A 23,668-nucleotide genomic window follows, 5' to 3' on the forward strand; every position below is an offset into this window, starting at 1 on the left:
ACAGATGCTGACTGGCTTGCTGTGTACTTCTAGCATTTCCTGTTACTACTTCAGATTTCAACATTTTCAGTCTTTTTATTTTACTTGATGATTGATATGTCCTTAATTTTCTGTGACTTGGCAGTGAACATCTACCCTGTGCGACCAATTGAAGGACTGGTTGTCTCAAGTGGTTTATGGGGAAAGCACCAGTGTAACCCAATATCTCATCACCGTGAACCTGAATTGAATACATCAACACACAATAACTTCAATATAGCCTGTGGATTACTGTTTTTTTAATGACTTTTAAATAGTGCTGGTTGTTAATTCTAATGAAATAATTATCTCACTGATCAGTGGAAATACATTTGCTGCCTTATTAGTACAATAAGGTTAATTATGTGAGGGACAGGATTAAAAATGTAATATATTATTAATCAAGTATTTTGGAGTGGAAAGGGGGACAAATGACCCAATAAACTTGACTTGTTTCCCCAAGTAACCTCCCAATTTTGCCTTGTAAACATATAACCATTCATTCAAAGAAATTGTAATGTTGCCCTATTTTTTTTTGTTACACAAGACATTTGCCTGAGACTGCCGAATGAGATGTCTTCTTGTGCATTCATTTGGATAGTGTGCTGCTGCTCAGGGTGAGACTGGTTTTCCCCATTTTCATTGCTTCACTGAAAAGGGCAATAAGCCAACTCTATAAGATACCAAAAACATGTAGATATCTTTGATTATAAAATAAATAATCCCAATTTTCTCCATTAATTTGTGAGTTTTCTGTCTATAATGAAAATTCATATCTGCAGGTTCCTGAAAAAGGATAGCAGAACAAGAGGCACTGAAGCAGTCAGCAGCCGTGTGTTTTCTGGAATTACCCCCAACCACTGGTCTTTTATTGCCAAACATCAAGGACAAGACTGGGTCTTTGTTGATCTGCAATTTGCTTTATGTTGCTCATTGCAGTATTTCAGCCATATGGTGGAGATAGACTTATCTTCAAGATCTGTTTGGATTCAGAAAGCATGAAAAATAGCCCAGATCCAGCAAATAAATTTCTTCTCTAATGTCCTATTCAATGCCTGAACTCTGTTGAACAGATTATCTGCATCTCTGGTTGGTAGGAGGGGCAGAGGAATGGTCTTCTGTTCCTCACCTATTGCAAGTTTGGTTAGACTACCCTGGGATAATGCCTTGTGATGCAGGAGAGTGAAATGGTTACATTCTTTTTGTTCCCCCTTCTTCCCTTTCCTTTCTATCAGAATGACTAAATCCGGTTATTCACGACAAAGGTAAAACCCAGTGGTCTAAAGCAAACTGAGTCTAGGAGCTAGATTTTACCAGGTCAGAGGAAGTCCCAATGTTGGGTCGTGTGGCAGCTTAGGCAGGTGGCAGAACATGGAGCTGATTTTGCTGCTTGTGTCCAATGCATGGCTGGCAGTTGGGGGAGCTGGCCAAGAACAGATGGCGAGCGGAGGAAGTCACGGTAGCTGAAACGCAATCGACATATTTAAAGGGATGGCAGCACTCGTCATAAATGCATCACACAGAAAGGTACCTGCAAGGGAGAGTAATCAAGGGTTGCTTTCAAGAAATGGCTGCAGTGAGAGGAAGAAAGTCTCCCAGGTTTACTAATGTCTCCCTGGAAGTGTTCCTCCAGGTGGCAAGAGCACAGTGGAAGATGCTTTTCCAGTTAACAGGAGGAAGAGGCCAGCCAGTTTCACCAGGAAGGTGTGGCTGGAGGTTGCAGATGAAGTTAGCAGCCGTGGGGTGGTTGCACAGACATGGTTGCAGTGCTGCAAGCGTTTCAGTGATCTGCTGAGATCTGGCAAGGTGAATGGACCTCCTTATACCAGGCTTGTAGACCTGGATGTCATAAAAGGCACCAAGGAAAGGTGAGAAGAGGTTGACGAGCCAGGCACTAGCCTTCACAATGAGATGCAAAGTAGCCTCACAGCAGATTCCCCTGGTAAGTCAGCGTTGATCGTTGCATTGCCAATACTAAATGCTTCCTAGCAGCAGGCACAATGTTGGACCTTGAAACTTGCACAGAATAACGAGTGTAGCCGGGCTATGAGAGACCAGTGACACTGTGTATGTCTGTATTTGCAAGAAAAGTAAGCTCCTACAGGTGGCCCCACCAGGTGTCAGGGCCTTCAAGGCCTCAGTCACCAAGAGGCAAATGCCGCGGTCATCTAAAGCACCGGAGCAGAAAGGCAAGCAGCCTGCCTCCACTTCAGCTGCATATACCGGGCCAGCAAAACGTAGGAGCACCCGCAAGTGTTTGCGTGAATCCGCCTGGTTGCACTTGGGTCATGTTTTGCTTCAGCTAAGGTCTCGAGCACTTATTTCTGCACCATTGGGCCGTCACCAGTTGGTGATCTCTTAAGAAGGGGGTAAGGAGAAGATCTGCACTACCTGAGGACAATAGTGAATGTACTCCTTGACGTCATTTCATGACAAGCCAACTGAGATGGTAAGGGCATTCAAGGAAAAGCCGATAATGCTGTGTGAAGGAGAGATGTAAAGCGCTTGCATAGGTGTTTAAGGCAGGCTTGGGAAAAATGGGTCTGTAGAACTGTTTTGCTTGTGTCCCTGGCACGCATGTCTATGCCCATTGCCATCGGCCCCTCGGGTGGATTGCCATTGTCCACCTAGTCTGGAGCCTCCTCCAGATCCTCTTCCTCAGAGGAGGAGGACGACGGCGTGTGTTCAAGGAAATAGTCATTCTCCAAAGCTACTCCCCTCTGGAGTGCCAGGTTGTGCAGAGCACAGCACCCCACCATAATATGCGAGACCCTTGATGGAGGCCTGCAAGCCTCTGTCAGATCTATCCAAGCTCTGGAACCTGATTTTCAGCAGGCCTATGGGCTGCTCAATGGTCACGTGGCATAGGTTGTAAGTTTCCTCTGCCTCTGTGTTGGGATTCCACACAGATGTAAGGAGACATGTCTTCAGAGTGTAGCCCTCGTCACCCAATATTCTGGTACAAGGCATCCATGAGCAGCTTGATGCAGTGATGGACCACTGACTGGAAGCTCCCACAGATATCTTCAGAATATCCCTGGCATGATCCTGGGGTGTAAAAGTTGAGGGCCATGGTGACTCTGCCCACCACTGGCAATGGATGGCCACCACCACCCAGTGGCCTCAAATCCTCCTTCAGCATTGCCCACAGAGGCAACACCACCTGCTTGGGCAGCTGCAGTCTTCATAGACGCTGATACTCCGACATCTCCACATAGCAGAGTCTTTGCTAGTAGACCCTATTGCAGGGAAGCGCCTTCTGCAACCATGAGTCTCCAATTGTGGTCGTCTCTGCCCTCCTCGCCAGTGTTCCCTTTCAGCCTCATGAGCCTGCTGCTCCGCTGGGTGTTAATGCCCTGCTTTCTGTATCTGCAACTGCTTGTCTCTCATTTTTCTCCTCACTGGTGGAGTCAAAATCTGAGTGCATGAGACCCATTGCCAATTGCTGTGCTCAGGTCTGAAAGCCTCTCAATCGCCTAACTCTGCAGGCATGAGTTGCACTTCAGAGAGCCTCTGATGCGTCTGCCTACTTGGGAATGCCTCCAGCTTCTCCCTCCCGTTCTTTAATACCTCTCGCCCTTCCTGTTTTAAAACACTGCTGCTCTCAACGGCTTCCACCTCCAGCCACCACTCACCCCAATAATATTTTTAAATCACCTCAAAATAGCAGACAATTGGCTGCTTAACAGATTTAATTGCCTGCCTGCCTGCCACCACTGCCTGACCATCTCCAGAAAAATTGGCCATGGCAGGAACAGGTTGGGGTTCCATTCTGATGCATTTCTCCCCCCACCCTCCCCGCACACATTTTACTGCCTCCCCCATCCCGCCTCCAATCCCATGACCCTGATCACCCTGGGGCCAGTAAAATTCAGCCCCAGGTATCAGAGATCAAGAGACATACTTGCTTGCCACAGTCCTAGGTGTACCTAGTTCCCATGCCCTTTGCCAAGGATTACCACTGTTCAGTTTAAAACCATGTTCATATTACTGATTTTAAAATTGATAACAGATTTATTTTTCTTGTACTTGCAATCAAACAAGTCTTTTCTGTAAAAAAGACTTAAGTGCAGAACTAGCTCTCCCAATAAAACAGCCAGTTCCTTGGCAAAGGGAGTATTTGAAGCATCAAGTTTGGGCCTGTTACTAGTTTGGCAAGACAGGAGATGGAGGCACCAGTTACTGATATGCAGTCACATTTGAGTTGAAAAATCTTAATCTTTAAACTCCTCAAACATGTTTATTCAGTATTCAGCAGACTGAATGCATTGTGACATTGTTGTATCACTTAATCAAAAGTTAAGGATGCAGTTACAGACGTTGCACCCTTGTGAATCCTGCAATCCTTGTAAAGTCCCTAATTGTTTTGTTCTGCCTTGCTTGCTCCATGGGGAATGAGATGACTTTTGTACAAAGCATTAGTAACACCCTGATGCAGCAGTGCACAGCATATGGGGTTCTGTCGCTGATGTCGCCCATTGCAGCCTGGAACAACACTGTGATGTAGAAATTCAGTACTATGGCCACCCTGACAGTCACAGGGTGACAAGGTGTCAAAGCCCTAGTGTGGAGCTCCATTTGGTGCTGTAACAGGTGACACAGCTCTGTGACTGCTTCCCCTCTGAAGTGGAAACTCCTCAGTAAGGGTGCGGCTGTCGACTTGACCTTGCTAGTGCTGCTGCTCCTTCTCCAGCATCTCCAGTGATCCAGCAGAACACCTATGATAGCATCAACTGTGCAGAATTGTAAAGATGGAAAAGCTCAAAAAAGTAGCTTGAAGACATTTTAAAGCACTGTTACTGTAGCCAAAATTGGTCCAAGAAGCACCCTAGCACCTGCAGTGACGAACCAGAGACTTACCTTAATGGAGGTTAGGATCCATTTTAACAGTACTCATGACGGCTGCTTCCCAACTGTTCCCACTGTGATTCATCGAATGAGCTTCAGAACTTTAGCACAAACCAGTTTCAGAGATGAGTCCTAAATCAGTCTAAGGACCCTCATTATAATATTGTAATTGGTTTCGTGCTAAATTGAGGCAGGAGTGGGATGACTAAAAGCCACCCATACCAATGTGACAGCTAATGCTGTATGTTTTGGGCACATGCAATCAGTGACAGAAAATGGAACTTCCTGGACCTGTTTCATGCCTGAAAATGGGTGAAGTGAAGTCCAATTTCAGCTCTGCTGTCTGTAAAATAAAGCAGCTTAACTATTTGTATCAGGGCTTATCCTATCAAGTGTATCTTTAACCTCCTTCCAAGAGAATAAAAATGTATGTACTAGGTCACACATGAAAGACACAGTATTCAGTTCAGATCACTATTGCTACACCCGGGTTATCCTACTGTATAGTTAGATATTGCAGTAATGCCAAAGCCACTGTCTCATAAACCAGGAAACAAACTTTTAGCAATCAAGATATTTGGTATAAAAATCATGAGTTGCTTTTTTTTTCCAAATATCAACCAATACAGATGGACAGCTAGTTAATAAATCTCATTATTGCCTTATTAAATCTCTAACAGGTCATATAAAGCCACACTTAGTCCTGTAGTTTACCTATGGTTATAAACGCAAACCCAGAGTGTGATGCTCAACGATCCTTGATCTCTACACGTCCTTCTCCCTAATTAATTTTCTTCCTGCTTCCATTCCAAATTAAGACTGATCAACATTCCCATGAGGTAGGAAATCAAGTTTCATGCTTTTTTGTGTGTTAGTTCTGCAGTTTTGGCCCTTGGACAGTGAAATCTGTGCATTGGCTCTCTCGGTTCATATTACTCAAATTGTGTCCCTTATTCTGTCAGCTGATCTGTAGACTCATTTACATGATTCTGTTGCTCAGGTGCAGTAATAGATTTTTCAGTGTAAACATAAGAAGCCAAGGTACTGATGTCACTCCCCTATCATGAGAACTGCAAAAGCACTAAATATGAAAGCATGTTTAGCTGTAAATGGAGATTGGACGACAGCATCTAGACTCAGGACAAACTGCTATTGGGTCTCCAGACTATGGGTCACTTATATGAAAATGCCATCAATGGCGTTCCATCCTAGTAACAGAAAGCCTTATAAGCTGATAGAATTTGTTTGTTGCTGGGATGTGCATATCAGGGTTAGTTTGCTGTCTGATGCACTATAAAAGGAGATGATTCCAGCATCAACAGTCCCACTTCAGAGAATATTCAAAAATTTAGATCTGTAACACTACCAGTGTGCTGGGCTAAAACTGAACATGACCCTGATAAGTAAATCGACAAATTATGGCAACTCCCTGAGCACACATTCCATGACTTATTGTTCTCTCCCAGCAAGCACTCTTTATCCCTACCCTTTCACTTTATGCGGCCATAACAGACATAACTGTTGAAGCCGCACACATAACTGTTGAACTACAAGAAAGCCCCCAGCAATTTAACATCCACAGCACTTAAAGCAGCCAGAAGCACTGCACAAAGAACAGCCAGGCGCTGCGCAAACGACTACTGGCAACACCAATGCAGTCATATTCAGCTGGCCTCCGACACCGGAAACATCAGAGGAATGTATGATGGCAAGAAGACAGCTCTTGGGCCAACCATCAAGAAGATCGCCCCCCCTCAAATCTAAATCAGGGGACATAATCACTGACCAACGCAAACAAATGGACCGCTGGGTTGAGCACTACCTAGAACTGTACTCCAGGGAGAATGCGGTCACTGAGACTGCCCTCAATGCAGCCCAGCCTCTACCAGTCATGGATGAGCTGGACATACAGCCAACCAAATCGGAACTCAGTGATGCCATTGAATCTCTAGCCAGCGGAAAAGCCCCTGGGAAGGACAGCATTACCCCTGAAATAATCAAGAGTGCCAAGCCTGCTATACTCTCAGCACTACATGAACTGCTTTGCCTGTGCTGGGACGAGGGAGCAGTACCACAGGACATGCGCGATGCCAATATCATCACCCTCTTTAAAAACAAAGGTGACCGCGGTGACTGCAACAACTACCGTGGAATCTCCCTGCTCAGCATAGTGGGAAAAGTCATTGCTCGAGTCGCGCTGAACAGGCTCCAGAAGCTGGCCGAGCGCATCTACCCGGAGGCACAGTGTGGCTTTCGTGCAGAGAGATCGACCGTTGACATGCTGTTCTCCCTTCGTCAGATACAGGAGAAATGCCGTGAACAACAGATGCCCCTCTACATTGCTTTCACTGATCTCACCAAAGCCTTTGACCTCGTCAGCAGACGTGGTCTCTTCAGACTACTAGAAAAGATCGGATGTCCACCAAAGCTACTAAGTATCATCACCTCATTCCATGACAATATGAAAGGCACAATTCAACATGGTGGCTCCTCATCAGAGCCCTTTCCTATCCTGAGTGGCGTGAAACAGGGCTGTGTTCTCGCACCCACACTTTTTGGGATTTTCTTCTCCCTGCTGCTTTCACATGCGTTCAAGTCCTCTGAAGAAGGAATTTTCCTCCACACAAGATCAGGGGGCAGGTTGTTCAACCTTGCCCGTCTAAGAGCGAAGTCCAAAAGTACGGAAAGTCCTCATTAGGGAACTCCTCTTTACTGACGATGCTGCTTTAACATCTCACACTGAAGAGTGCCTGCAGAGTCTCATCGACAGGTTTGCGGCTGCCTGCAATGAATTTGGCCTAACCATCAGCCTCAAGAAAACGAACATCATGGGGCAGGATGTCAGAAATGCTCCATCCATCAATATTGGCGACCACGCTCTGGAAGTGACTCAAGAGTTCACCTACCTAGGCTCAACTATCACCAGTAACCTGTCTCTAGATGCAGAAATCAACAAGCGCATGGGTAAGGCTTCCACTGCTATGTCCAGACTGGCCAAGAGAGTGTGGGAAAATGGCGCACTGACACGGAACACAAAAGTCCGAGTGTATCAGGCCTGTGTCTTCAGTACCTTGCTCTATGGCAGCGAGGCCTGGACAACGTATGCCAGCCAAGAGCGACATCTCAATTCATTCCATCTTCGCTGCCTCTGGAGAATACTTGGCATCAGGTGGCAGGACCGTATCTCCAACACAGAAGTCCTCGAGGCGGCCAACATCCCCAGCTTGTACACACTACTGAGTCAGCGGCGCTTGAGATGGCTTGGCCATGTGAGCCGCGTGGAAGATGGCAGGATCCCCAAAGACACATTGTACAGCGAGCTCGCCACTGGTATCAGACCCACCGGCCGTCCACGTCTCCGCTTTAAAGACGTCTGCAAACGTGACATGAAATCCTGTGACATTGATCACAAGTCGTGGGAGTCAGTTGCCAGCGTTCGCCAGAGCTGGCGGGCAGCCATAAAGACAGGGCTAAAATGTGGCGAATCGAAGAGACTTAGTAGTTGGCAGGAAAAAAGACAGAGGCGCAAGGGGAGAGCCAACTGTGCAACAGCCCCGACAAACAAATTTCTCTGCAGCACCTGTGGAAGAGCCGGTCACTCTAGAATTGGCCTTTATAGCCACTCTAGGCGCTGCTTCACAAACCACTGACCACCTCCAGGCGCGTATCCATTGTCTCTCGAGATAAGGAGGCCCAAAAGAAAGAACAGACCCCAATTGCCCATTTACCAAGAGCTCCTGCGATTTCCACCTCCCAATAAGAGTGATCACTGTTGACTCCCTCAAAGCAGATCACTTGCACCCAGCAATAAAATCTCTTCAGATTGGTGGGATAGCTTTGTGTCCCCCAAATTTTCAGTTTAAAGTGGTGACTCCAAAAGTTAAATAAATATTTTCTAAGAAGTCTCCCACCTGAAAACATTTGTTCATATTTGTGAGTAGAAAATGTGTTCCCTGAGGAAATCATCAGACTTAAGAGCCCTCTAGTGAGATAGGTTTAATTTTACTGACAAAACAATTTTGCATGTCTGATATTAGTTATGAGATGTGAGGAGGGAATTTCAGATCTTAGGGTCTAGATAGCCGTAGGCATGGTAGCCAATGAGAGAAGAAAGGGATTTTGGGATACAGAAATCCCTGGACATAAGACACTATCACTGCTTATAGGAATGATCAGCACCGCAATATCAAAGAATATTTAAGGCAGACCATAAACTTGTAAACACCCATTCTGATCCTGCCATCTTATTCTGCACCATGTTCATTCCTTTCAAATAGGGGGTTGGTGAGCTCTGCCACGCCAATTGCCTACAGATCTGGCTTTCTGCTTCCAGATTTATTGTGTCAGGTGGTGAGTTGTGCCAGGCATCTTCTTTAAAACAAGCTAAAACTTACAATTACACCCCTTTTCACATCAGAGTTACTAAATGAAGAGTGAAACCAGCCAAGAGAAAAATGAAAAGCATTCCAAGTAAATGAGAATACTGGCTACATATTTGGTGCTACCTTTAACTGAGCAGAAGATGAGGGCAGACACTTGATTATTGGGAGATAAACAACCCAACAATTGAATTACGGTTGGGGGCTATGGTGAGAACTGTGGCCTGACCACCATGGATGTTAACACTATAATTTGGAATTTTAGCCAAATACAGGTTACAAAGGCAGCTCCCAGACTTAAAATGCAGGCAGATGGCCAGGAGAGTATCATAATGCTGTACACAGCTGACTGTCTGCTTTGGACACATGATATTTGCCAACTGACAGGCTAAGGCTGTGGGACTTATTTTCCAGACACTTGAGTCATTAAATTAACCAGAGGGATATTGAAGGGGCCCTGTGATTTCTATATTATATTTCAATAACATTTTTACAGTCCTTATTCATATTATCCAGTTCAGACAGTTACATTCTTCCTCTTTGTGATGAGCTGATTAAGTATCAGCAACATTCTTTTATATAGCGCATTTAATGTAGAAAAACAGTCCAAGGTACTTCACAGACGTGTAATCAGACAAAAAACAATACTGTCAAAGAAAGAAATGTGAGGAAGGGTGAATAAAAGCTTGGTTAGAGATGGGTGTTAAGTAGGGTCTTACAGGAAGAGGGAGGTTATGAGATGTGGGGAGGAAATTCCAGAACTTAGGGTCCAGATAGCTGGAGGCATAAAGACCAATGGTAGAAGAAAGGGATTTTGGGACACACAGATCGCTGGAGTTAGAGGAATGCAGAATTCAAGGAGGGCTGGAAAAAATGACAGAGCGAAATCATAAAAGGGATTTGAACATGAGAATGAGAGAGTGACTACCCTTGACATTAAGGCAGCATTTGACCGAGGGTAGCATCAAGGAGCCCTAACAAAATTGAAGTCAATGGGAATCAGATGGAAAACTCTCTACTGGTTGGACTCATACCAAGCACAAAAGAAGATAGTTGTGGTTGTTGGAAGCCAATCATCCCAACCCCAGGACATCGCTGCAGGAGTTCCTCAGGGTAGCATCTTAGGCCCAACTATCCTTAGCTACTTCATCAATGATCTTCCTTTCAACAGAAGATCAGAAGTGGGGGTGTACACTAATGATTGCACAGTGTTCAGTACCACTCAACTTTTCAGATACTGAAGCAGTCTGCCTGCACGCAGCAAGACCTGGATAACATTCAGGCTTGGGCTGATAAGTGGCAAGTAACATTCGCACCATACAAGTGCCAGGCAACGGCCATCTCCAACATATAGAGAATCAAACCATCGCCCCATGACATTCAGTGGCATTACCATTGCTGAATCCCCAGCTATCAACATCCTGGGGGTTACCATTGATTAGAAAATTAACTGGATCAGCCTCAAATACTGTGGCTACAAAAGCAGGTCAGAGGCTGGGAATTCTGTGGCAAGTAACTCACCTCCTGACTCCCCAAAGCCTGTCCACCATTTACAAGGCACAAGTCAGGAATATGATGGAGCACTGTCCACTTGCCTGGATGAGTGCAGCTCCAACAACACTCAAGAAGCTCGACACCATCTAGGACAAAGCAGACCACTTGATTGTTTGTAGATGGGGTGCCATTCACTCCCTCCACGACTGGTGCACAGTGGCAGCAGTGTGTATCATCTACAAGATTCACTGTAGCAACTTGCCAAGCCTCCTTTGACAACACCTTCCAAAACTGCAATCTCTACTACCTCGAAAGACAAGGGCAGCAGGCACACAGGAACACTACCACCTGCAAGTTCCCCTTCGAGTTGCACATCATGCTAACCTGGAACTATATCATCATTCCTTCATCACTGGGTCAAAATCCTGGAACTCCCTCCCTAACACTTTGGGTGCACCCACACCACATGGACTGCAGTGGTTCAATAAGGCAGTTCACCATCACCTTCTCAGGGGCAATTAGGGATGGGCAATAAATGCTGGCCTGGCCAGCGATGTCCACATCCCTTGAACAAATGTAAAAAAAAATTTTTAGACCCGTGATGGTGGAAACCAGGATCCAACATAAGCCAAAAAGCATAGGGGTGATGGTTGAGCGAGTTTAAGTGGAGCAATAGGATGTGGGCAGCAGAATTTTTGTTGACCTGAAGTTTATGCATGTTCGAGGATGGGAGGCCAACCAGGAGAGCATTAGAATAGTTGAGTCTGAAAGTTACAAAAGGGATGAGTGTTTCAGCAGCAAATGACCTATGGTGGAGTGGAGATGGACAATATTGTAGAAGATGAAATAGGCACTCTTTTAAATGGAGAGGATATGGGGTTAGAATGCAGCTAGGGGGACAAATAGGATGCTGAGGTTGGGAACAGTGTGATTCAACCTGAGACAGTGACTGGGAGGGGAGTTGGAAATTGGAATCTGACAAGAGTTCCAAGTTTTTATGAATGGGTGGAGCCTGTAATGAAGGCTATGGTCTTCCCAATGGTTTACTGGGTCTAGGCACTGTATCATCAGCAGTTATGAAAAAAAATTTCTTCGGCATCCTATGTTTGTTCCTATGATTTTCCCTTCTCTTGCTGGGCACAGTTCCACACCAAAAAGACTGTGAATCTAGATTGCCTTGTGTCAGAAGGCTGTTTGATTATGACTGGAGACTGCAAGAAAGGAGTGAGTGGGGACTCACCACTCAGTTCAGGGTAATCATGTCTGTCTTTCCTGGTGTTCACATGCACGCACTTTTCAACAGTAGCCACCGGTCAACAATCAGGAACAAGAATCCCGACAGCTCTCGTTCCTCTCTAGCCTGGGACATTTAAACTAATTGTAGTGCCTCTGCCACCATTCCCAGCTGATAGCAATCAGCACCATAGAGGAAGGATTGAGCCTTATATTTTTCTGGTCTTTTGTGAACGTGCAGTACATTGGGCATTTCCTCACTGGAGTAGAGTTGTATCCCCGAGATAGTCATAAGCCTGAAAATTACGCTGCTTGATGTAAAAGAGGTTAACCTGTCCTTCAAGACAATAAATTAAATATATACAAATCCATTAAGCTTTTACAAAATATTGCAAGGTTTCATTTCCAGATTACAGGAAGCAAATAAGGTAAGCATACACTGGCATGAGCACCTAGAGTACTGTGTACAGTTTTGGTCACATTATCTAAGGAGGGAAATACTTACATTGGAAGCAATTCAGATAAGGTTCACTCAGCTGATTCCTGGAATGAGGGATTTGTCTTGAGGAGAGGTTGGGCCTATACTCATTGGAGTTTGGAAGATTGAGAGGTGATCTTATTGAAATGTATAAGATTCTGAGGGGCTTGACAAGTTTTTATGAATGGGTGGAGCCTGTAGTGACGGCTATGGTCTTCCCAATGGTTTACTGGGTCTAGGCACTGTATCATCAGCAGTTATGAAAAAAAATTTCTTCGGCATCCTATGTTTGTTCCTACGATTTTCTCTTCTCTTGCTGGGCACAGTTCCACAGCAGGTATGAGGGTAGATGCTGAGAGGATGTTTCTCCTTGTGGGGGAATCTAGAACTAGGAGGCATAGTTTCAAATTAAGGGGTCTCCCATTTAAGATGGAGAAATTTCTTCTCTCAGGCTCATTAGTGTTTGGAATTCTCTTCCCCAGAGAGCAGTGGAGGCTGAGTCCCTGAATATATTCAAGGCTGAGTTAGACAGATTTTTGATTGACAAGGGAGTGAAGCATTATGGGGGCAGGCAGGAAAGTGGAGTTAAGGCCACAAACAGATCAACCATGATCTTATTGAATGGCAGAGCAAGCTCAAGGGGCAGAATGGCCTACTCCTGCTCCTATTTCCTGCGATCTTATGTTCTAAACAAGGCGTTAAGGCACCAATTGGTATTTTACACCCAGCCCAGAAAGATTACCCAACACAGGACCCAAAACCATAATCCAAGTTTGAATGGTGCTAAGGTTTGTTCCCATTAGGGTTATCGAACAAGGATCCTCTTGTTGCTCCTGCCACGTCATAATGAGTTATTGGATATTCCATTCCCACCTGGGACGTGGGTGGGGAACACCAACAAGAATTTTTGGTTCTTTAAGGAAGTGTTACAATGGATGCATTGGTTCTACAAACTCTGAGGGTTACCCTCATCAACTCACAAAATAGTTCCATGAGATGATCAGACTAGACAACCTATGGGGTTCCATCATGTAGCAGTGTCATCAGCCAAGTTAACAAATTTCAGAAGTGAATGAGTTCCACTGCCAGGTATTTTGTACTTCCCAAAAAGGCAGGTGTATTTCCACTCTACACTAGGTCTTGGGTTCTACATTTGAGAACTTTGAGATGGCCATATGAACAACGCAAGGAATGTGCTTCAGGGACCACCTAACAATCATAAACCTAATGGATACATATTTGCATCTCGCTATACAATAGTAAAACCAGCTGTTTCACTGGTTTAGCTTCAAGTGACAAAAGTACTAGCGCAAGTACTGTACTCTATTTTGACTGCTCTTCAGGATTTGGAGTTTTCACATGTTTCAGCAAATCTCTGGTTTTAGCATCTCCTTGGAAGATTTATCCCCATAAGATGAGCTCCAGCATCCCAAGCCTAGGTCTGTCAACACAAGCATGCAGCAGATACTAAATACAATCTCTGATTGGATTCACAACAATGCATTTATGTAACACCTTTAAGTAACATCTCAAAACCATTTCAAAGAGATGAACTGTACACTGTTCAGAGTGATAGAAGATCTAGGGGAGGTGACCAAACAGGCAAATGTTTGAAACAGGGAAGAGAAGCAGAGTGCTTCAGTTTTTGGACAAACAATTGAAGACTCTGCAATGGAAGATGGAACAGAGAGGACCCAAAAGAGACCAAATTTGGAAGATGTTACGACCGGTTGAGGATGGGGTCTCAGGCTCCCCTCTGGCTCCTTTCCTGGTTTGGCTGTAACAGGGTTTAAGTTTTAAAACACTGTGTTTTTAGCTTCACCTCAGTGAGTCCTTGCTCACCGCTCTCTAATTGTAATTGTAAATGAACCAGACAGGCTTCTTAGGTTTAAACAAGAAAGATGTAAGTTTATTAACCTTAACACTAACTCAGTTCTCTGTCTTGGCATTTCTTCACGGATGAAGATTTTGGGAAGGTTGTCGTCATCAGTTTCAGCCCCACTGGTGGCTAATCAGGCCTATCCGTGACCGGCAGATTCTCCCACAGCGGGTACAAGTGAAGGTGTAGTCGCTGCTGGGGTCAATTGGATCTATCCTTCTCCTGCTTTTCTTTCATGCTGGTTCTTCATTCAGTCTCAAAGGTATCTGTAGCCCTCCTAATGTAGCATCTATAGGCATCACAATCTATGGCCTGCACTTCCCACTGGCGATGGTCGATGTGGCACACAGAGAGGGATTTCTTCAGGGAGTCCTTGTAACATTTGCATGGGGCCCCTCTGTTCCTTTAACTTGTGGTTAGCTCTCCATACAACACGATCTAGGGCAGGCGCCCGTCGTCTATTCAGGCAACGTGAGCCGCCCAACGCAGTTGGCTTTGCAGCAGGATGGCCTCGAGGCTGGTGATGTTAGCTGTTTCCAGGACTTCAGTGTTTGAGATGCAGTCCTGCCAGTGGATCATGAGGATGCTGCAGAGGCAGCACTGATGGAAGCACTTTAGAAGGTGTACATGACAGTGGTATAGGACCCATGACTCAGCACCATACAGAAGAGTGGTGAGGACTATGGATTTGTACATTGAGTTTGGTCTGTGCTCTGAGGCTGTGGTTGCTCCACACACGTTTGTAGAGTTTGCCGAATGTACGGTTTGCTTTTGAGAGCCTATTGTCCACTTCCTTGTCCATGGTGGCATCAAACGAGATGACGCTCCCCAAATAAGTAAATTGCTTGACGGCATTCAGTTCGGTTCCCTCGATGACAATGCTTGGTGGTCTATATTCTTCTTGGGGTGCAGGCTGATGTAGGACTTCAGTTTTCTTTAAACTGATTTTTAGTCCGAAGAGTTGGGCAGCCTCGGAAAAATGTGTTGTTAGATGTTGCAGGTCTGACTGACTGTGGGCAAAAAGAAGTTCAAGGATGAGTTTTTCTTCTGTCTTTGTGTGAGCCTGAAGACGCTAGAGGTTGAAAAGGCATCCCTCAGTCCGGAAGCCTATGTAAACTCCCTCCTTAAGGTCATCCGTTGCCTGCTGCAGCATCATGCTGAAAGTGATGTTGAATAGGGTTGAGGCTAGCACACATCCCTGCTTCACACCATTGAAGATTATGGAAGGGACTTGAGATGTTGATGTTTTGCTTGACTTGTCCGTACTGATTTTCATGAAACTGCTTCACTATGGCCAGAAACCTGGGTGGGCATCCAAGGTTTTTCCAAAGTCTATCTCTGCTCAGTGTCGAATGCCTTGGTGAGGTCTACGAAAGTGATGGACAGGCCTTTGTTTTGCTCATGACACTTTTCTTGTAATTGTTTGAGTGCAAATACCATGTCTGTGGTGCCTATGTTTGCTCTGAAACCATACTGGCTCTCTGGAAGGTTTTCTTCTGCAATGGTAGGCACAAGCCTGTTCAGAAGTATTCTAGCCAGGATCTTCCCAGCAATAGAAAGAAGGGTGATCCCCCGGTAGTTGGAGCAGTCTGATTTTTCTCCTTTGTTTTTGTACAAGGTGATGATAACAATATCACAACGATCCTGTGGAATCCTGCCCTGTTCCCAGTAGGCCGTGAAAAACTCATGGAGCTTGGTGTATAGGGCAGGGCCACCATGCTTCCAGGCTTCGTCTGGAATTCTATCGGCTCTGGGGGCTTCCAGCACCAAGAAGAATCGGGACTGGTTTGATGAAAATGACAAGGAAATTCAAATTCTGCTAAAAATAGAAAAGGTCAGCTCATCAGGCTCACCTGCCAGCCAAGGGAAAAAGACAGCCTATCGTCAAGCATGCAGCAGCCTTCGATAGAGACACAGCGAGAGAGAGATTTGATTTGGGGCGGCACAGTGGTTAGCACCACAGCCTCACAGCTCCAGCGACCCGGGTTCAATTCTGGGTACTGCCTGTGTGGAGTTTGCAAGTTCTTCCTGTGTCTGCGTGGGTTTCCTCCGGGTGCTCTGGTTTCCTCCCACATGCCAAAGACTTGCAGGTTGATGGGTAAATTGGCCATTGGCAATTGCCCCTAGTATAGGTAGGTGATAGGGAAATATAGGGACAGGTGGGGATATGGTAGGAATATGGAATTAGTGTAGGATTAGTATAAAATGGGTGGTTGATGGTTGGCACAGACTCGGTGGGCCGAAGGGCCTGTTTCAGTACTGTATCTCTAAACTAAACTAAAGCGAGAGATGCTTTTTCTGAAGTTCAATTGCAGTCTCCCCAAACTCTTCTGTGAGGCACAATTCAATCAATGCCCAGGTTGGCCAGCAGGTTAGTCATGTGACCCGCTCTTTGTTTGAAACAGAATCACCTGCAAGGGTTGTTGATTCTTCAAAGCTTACTGGACACACTTGGTGCAGGGTGGCGTGCTGGCCCTTACACAGACAATGACTCACAATGTCTTCTGTTCATCACTATTGACAAAACCCATCCGGCTTATTGAAGCAGGAAGCACTCCTATTGTCTCTCTATGCAACTACTTTTCAGAATGCAAATGTGCAGCCATTCAACTCTGTGGTCTTTTTAAAAATGTAATGCTCAATGTCCAGTAAAAGTTCAAATAAATAGTGTTCCATATGACAAAATTGATATGTTTCCATGTGGCAGGTGTGATTTTGTCACAAAGAGAAGAGGGCACAGTCTAGTAAATATGGCTATGGAAGATTGCAAAGTTAGGTATGAATGGAGCTGTGGAGGGACTTGTGGTCAAGGTCAAGGATTTAGAGTTCAAATATAATCCAGGCAGTAGTTAATATACTTGGTACCACTGTTGAAGATAGACAAGTAGATAGTTCTCCGCACTTCAGATAGATTTATAGTACTCAGGAATTTGATATCAGCTTTAAAGATCAAGAACTGCAGCAAAAAGGTTCTTTAAGAACTATTAAGTTAATTTACGGTAGCTAGCTAATGTGGTACCATTGTTTAAAAAGGGAGAAAAGGGATAGACCAAGTAATTACAAGCCAATCAGCCTAAAGGCCAACCCAAACCCAACCCAGACCAGAGTCCTTTGATTGTTTCTCGTGCCCGACCCAACTACCATAATAAAGTTAATTATATCAAACGGGTGATTGTGCTGTACCTTATCCAAATGTTGTGATCCTCCGATCCGGCAGCATGTTTCCCACCTTGACATCGCGGCTGAATGTTCAAATTTTGAAGATTACTTCCCTCCCTGAGCAAGGCAGCACTGTTTCCACGTCTAGCCCGACCTGACCTGAGCCCGAGTGCCGGACCCGGAAGAGAGACCCGACCTGAACCAGACAAATGTCGTCGGGTCTGGTTGGGTTCAGGTCGGGTAGCCATAAGTACATAAGAACTAGGAGCAGGAGTAGGCAATTCAGCTCCTCGAGCCTGCTCCACCATTCAATACGATCATAGGTGATCTCATCTCGGCCTCAATTCCACTTTCCTGCCCGTTCTCCATAACCCTTTAACCCATTACTAATTAAAAATCTGTCTATCTCCTCCTTAAATTCACTCAATGTCTCTGCATCCACCGCACTCTGGGGTAGTGAATTCCACAGACTCATGACCCTTTGAGAGAAGTAATTTGTCCTCATTGCTGTAGCTATGCTTTAAGTCAGCCTAACCTAGGTGGTGGGAAAATTATTAGAAAAAATTCTGAAGGACAGAATAAACCTTCATTTAGAAATATACGAATTAATCAAAGAGTCAGCATGGATTTGTTAAGGGAATATCATGACTAACATGATTGAATTTTTTGAGGGGGTAACAAGGAGAGTCAATGAGGGTAGTGCATTTGATGTAGTCCATATGGATTTTATAGCAAGGCTTTTGATAAGGTCCCACCATGGCAGACTAGTCTTGAAAGTAAAAACCCATGGGATCCAAGGCAAAGTGACAAGTTTGATCTAAAATTGGATCAGAGGCAGGAAGGCTGATGGGTGTTTTTGTGACAGGAAGGCAGTTTCCAGTGGGGTTCCGCAGGGCTCAGTACTAGGTCCCTTGCTTTGTGTGGTATACATCAATGATTTGGACTTGAATAGAAGGTATGATTAAGAAGTTTGCAGATGATACAAAAATAGGCTGTATGGTTGATAATGAAGAAAGCTGTAGACTGCAGGAAGATATCAATGGACTAGTCAGATGGGCAGAACAGTGGCAAATGGAGCTCAATCCCGAGAGGTGTGAGGTAATGCATTTGGGGAAAGCTAACAAGGCAAGGGAATGCTAGGATACTGAGAAGTGTAGAGGAACAGAGGGACCTTGGAGCCATGTCCACCGATCCCTGAATGTGGCTGGACAGGGTAGATAAGGTGATCAAGAAGGCATCTGGCATACTTGCCTTTATTAGCTGAGGTACAGAATATAAGAGTTGGGAGGTTATGCTGGATCTGTATAAAACACTAGTTAGGCCATAGCTGGAGTACTGCATGCAGTTCTAGTCACCACATTATAGGAAAGAAGTGATTGCACTAGAGAGGATATGGTGGAGATTTATGATGTTGTCTGGACTGGAGAATTTTAGTTATGAAGAAAGATTGAATAGGCCAACATTTTCTTTGGAGCGGAGGAGGCCGAGGGAAAACCTAACTGAAGTTATAAAATTATGAGGGGTCTAGATAGAGTGGATAAGAAGGCCCTATTCCCCTTAATTGACGGGTCCATAGCCAGGGGCATAGATTTAGGGTAAGAGGTTTAGAGAGAATTCGAGGGGAAAGTTTTTAAACCCAGAGGGTGGTGGGGATCTGGACCCCACTGCCTGAAAGGATGGTACAGGCAGAAACCCTCATAATATTTAAAATATACTTGGATGTGCACTTGAAGTGCCCTAACCTACAAGGCTACAGACCAAGAGCTGGAAAGTGGGATTAGGCTGGATGGTTACTTGTCGACCATATTCCTGCATGCTGTAAATTTTGATGATTCTATCTTTGTCGTTCCAAACCTTTTATGCACCCACTTCAGCCAAAAATGATCAACCATAATTTACAGCCCTCATTTTCACAACCAGTTAAATATCAACCAGATCTTACAGTCAGAGGTCACATTGTGGTCTCAGGAGAACAATGTACTACAGGGTGATCATCTACAACAGCCCCACCTCTGACCCTTCTGATTGGATGGTTTTGAATATCTGTAATTTATTTCCTTGAATTCAAGATCAAGGCCTAAATGTGGGGGGGGGGGGGGGGGGCGAGGGGAGGCGGGGCTCGGATTTTCTTCTTTAATGGTATGGTGGTAAATCCTAGGCCCATCCCGTTCCAATTGTTTAAGATCAGTAATTAAAACATTTAGGAGAGGCAGGTAAAATCAAAACATTTTTTTTCCAGAGTTGGGATGGGGAAGAAGAGGGCAAAGTAAACTATTTAATCTGAACCCAGACAATTCTGGTTATTGAAAGATCACCAGCTTTCACCCCCAGAGTTGGATATTTTGAATAATTCCTGCACAACATCCCGTAATTTACCTTAGACACTGAAAGAGAAAATTTATGAAATAATGCTCAATTGATGCGCTCTCTTGTGCTCTACAGCATATTCCAAAGTAACACCAGCATCTAGGTGAAAGGATATGAAAACAGCAATTGTGTGGGGCCCATCATCCTTGCAGGAGTAAATCCTCAAAGTAGTGGGATAGGCACATTCACACCAATCTCTCCCACATCAACTTGTGTGAATTTATGAGCTGTGGAACCGTTAGTGGTGAAGATGGAAGTTTCCATATGGGTTCTGGTTGATATCAACAGTTTTGTCTCGTGTGTCTGCTTCAAGGACTACTAGGACAGGCCCAAAGATTTTGTCAGTCTAGCACTTCTATTGAGGCTGTCATGGCTATTTTATGACCCATTAGGAATTTAGTGGGACTGCCCATTTTTGTCCTATTTTATGCAAGGTTTTTACATAAGAACATAAGAAATAGGAGAAGGAGAAGGCTATTTGGTCCCATGAGCCTGTTCCATCATTCAATATCATGGCTGATCTGATTGTGGCCTTAACTCCACTTACCTGCCAGCCCCCTATAAACTTTGACTTCCTTGTAGATCAAAAATCTGATTAGCTCAGCCTTGAAGATATTCTATGACCCAACCTCCAGAGACCCCCTTATTTTGAAACTGTGCCCCCTGCTTCTAGATTCCCCACGAAGGGAAAAGTCCTCTCAGCCGCTATCCTGTCAATCCCCCTCAGAATCTTATACATTTCATTAAGATCACTTCTCATTCTTCTAAACTCCAATGGGTATAGGCCCAACCTACTCAACCTTTTCTCAAATGACAACCCCTTCATTCTCAGAATCAACCCCTAGTGAACCTTCTCTGAACTGTCTCCATTGCAAGTATATCCCTCCTTACGGAAGAATACCAAAACTGTACGCAGTACTCCAAGTGTGGTCTCACCCTGTACAGTTGTAGCAAGACTTCCCCATTTTTATACTCCATCCCCCTTGCAATAAAGGCCAACATTCTATTTGCCTTCCTAATTACTTACTGTACCTGCATGCTAACTTTTTGTGATTCGTGTATGAGGACACTCAGATCCCTCTTTTATGCAACATTCTGCAGTGTCTCTCTGCCTGTGTATCTATTCTTCCTGCCAAAGTGGACAACCTTACATTTTCACACATTATACTCCATCTCCCAAATTTTTGCCCACTCTCTGAACCTTTTTATATTCCTTTGCAGACCCTGTGTCCTCCTCCCAACTTGCTTTCCTATCTATCTTTGTACCATCAGCAAATTTAGCTACAATATACTAGGTCCCTTCATCCAAGTCATTAATATAGATTGTAAATAGTTGAGGCCCCAGCACTGATCCCTGTGGCACTCCACTAGTTACAGTTTGCCAACTTGAAAATGCCCCTTTATCCTTACTTTCTGCTTCCTGTCCATTAACCAATCCTCTAACCATTCTAATATATTACCCAGAACACAATGAACTCTTGTCTTGTGTAGTAACCTTTAGTGTGTCACCTTATCAAATGCCTTTTGGAAATCCAAATACACTACATCTACTGGTTTCCCTTTATCCACTCTGCTTGTTATATCCTCAAAGAACTATATTGAATTTATCAAACATGATTTTAAAAGTTGTGCCCAATTAGGTCTTCATTGGTTCCCATATGAGACTTTGTTACTTTCTTCAAGAGTTACTGTACAGACCTGAACATGATTTAATTTTTTTTACATAGAAAACTGCAAAGCTGGTGCCATTAATTTCAACTTACTTGTGCAATTTAAGGCTGAGAATATTAGAGAATTTGAGCCCCTAACTGATCAAGCCATGGACTAGGATTTTGGCAGAAGGAAAAATACGGCTAGAGGTAAAAGTAGAGGCTGGCAATGTTAGAGCTGGAAAAAAGATGTATGGAAGAAAACTGAACTCCAGGTTAAGCAATATACAAAGATTCTTGACTCAGCCTATGGTGGAAGCTGAGAATCTTCATGTGGTTGAGGCCAGTTGCATTTTTGCTGGCAGGTGCCAACAATCACAGGCTTGGTCTCATCAAGATTAAGCTGGATGAAAACTTGATTCATCGAGACCCTGATCTTTGGAGAGTGTAACACGAGATTTTTGTATTGGTGGAAGACACATCGAAGTAAACCTGGGTACCGTCAGCATATTGATCCTATGCTAGATAATATGGGGTATTATGTAGATGAAGAGATGGAGACAACAGAGGTGACTTTGTGGGCAAAGGAGAAGCAGCCATAGCAGGTGGTGATAACATGTTGCAAAACGAACACTACATGAACAAACTTGAGAAAGCAGTGCCACAAAGTTGCAATGCAGAGGAAAGATGTAGGAGGATACAATGGTTAATACCTCTGCACCATCTTCAACAGTAAAGTAGAATGAGGAGACACAGCCACAGTTGTGGTCACACTATGACTAGTGCAATCTTACTGCTATGGGCAGGTGGCAATCAAATTGGGTCATCTTGAATAAGGAGTGGTGAGTGCACAGCTCTGAGGCAACAATGTGCGTCAGGACTCGAGAAACAAAATCCTGAAGAATAGTCAGTAGTTGGAGAATGGACAGGTTAAGGGTCCATTTGTTGCGAGGGGGGAGTTATGATACTGGTCTTTTAGGTGGGGATGGTGGTAGGGATAATATCATTAAGCATGGGGTTGAGGAAGCAAATTTTGGTGGGCAGGGCATGATACAGGAGAGCATTTAGGGAGCAGGTGATAGGCTTTGTGCATCAGATGAATATATTGAAAGCTGAGGGATTGTAGGATAAGTAGCCTAAAGAGGCATTTCAAACCACACTGCTAAATTTTGAGAAACCCAAAGACAGAGAACTGATCAAATAAACAAGAGAGTAGAGAACAAAGAACTTTTGTAATTTGCAGCTATTTCCAAACTAATGGCTGGAGCTAAGTAAAAACAAGCCACTGAAAAACTGTAATATGTTGTCTGGCTAGATAGGGAATATCTGGGGTTGTTGCTGCCTGATGATAGGCTATCTTATTTGAAAACTGAGAATCAGAGAGCTGAGCAACTTCCCCTACAGCCTAGTTATCAGTATTTGACATACATCTGTGTGAATGACACCTAAAAGAGATAAAGTGGTACCCTGGTTGGCAACATAAATAAGTGAGAAAAGTTGTGAAATTATACATAAAGAACTATATTGTTTATTTTAAAACATCGAAAAAAGGATTTGGGAATATACCTCAAATTATGGTTGATTTGGAGGAATAAGCAGAAGCTGGAAGATTAATGAAGTTTAACATTACAGGGCCAAACATTTTGAAATGTATCACACCACTTAACAGTTTAAGTCTAAGAACAGAGAAAAGGGGTAAGAACAACCCCTGAAAGGATAAACACAAACAAACAATGGGACTCGAGAGATTGGAATTCTTAGACTTGATCTAATTAAAAGTGCAAAAGAGAAAATACACTGGGCCATCATGCGACAGACCCTCTATCTAGGTGAAAACTTGCAGTTTCTTCTCTCGACAGCAGACAGGCACCTGAGTTTGACCAGTGCAGGACCCAAGTGGAATCTCTCTCTCTCCCCCTCCAGGCCACCCTGCAAGTTCAAACCCTGCCTGCTGGCTGCAAAAATTCCAAGTCTATCATTGCTGCAGAGAGAGACCCCAGGATGAAAACCATCTGCATCACTGTCTCCAAGAAAACCTTGAACCGGTTAGTCACATCTACCAGCCAGGAGCAACAGGACCATGAATTCAGCTGGAAGACAATTGAATTACTATATATTCTTTTTTTTTATTGATCTTGCGATCGAAATCACACTTACCAAATGG

At 44.3% G+C, this 23,668-nt stretch overlaps 1 protein-coding gene across 4 annotated transcripts in view; it reads left to right on the forward strand.

Moving 5' to 3' along the window:
* The window catches only part of lhfpl2b (LHFPL tetraspan subfamily member 2b), a 328,744-nt gene extending 305,299 nt beyond the window's left edge, over nucleotides 1-23,445 (forward strand). Inside the window, exon 5 of one of the 4 annotated variants that reach the window (XR_010974858.1) lies at nucleotides 23,428-23,445. The gene's annotated coding sequence lies outside the window, so the exon portion shown is untranslated. Of the gene's footprint in view, nucleotides 1-4; nucleotides 101-124; nucleotides 686-23,427 lie in introns of those variants that run through there. The other 3 variants (XR_010974856.1, XR_010974855.1, XR_010974857.1) reach the window with 3 other exon arrangements.
* The last annotated feature ends 223 nt before the right edge of the window (nucleotides 23,446-23,668 follow it).

The sequence above is a fragment of the Heterodontus francisci genome, chromosome 4, assembly GCF_036365525.1.
Source record: "Heterodontus francisci isolate sHetFra1 chromosome 4, sHetFra1.hap1, whole genome shotgun sequence".
In the NCBI taxonomy this organism is placed as follows: domain Eukaryota; kingdom Metazoa; phylum Chordata; class Chondrichthyes; order Heterodontiformes; family Heterodontidae; genus Heterodontus; species Heterodontus francisci.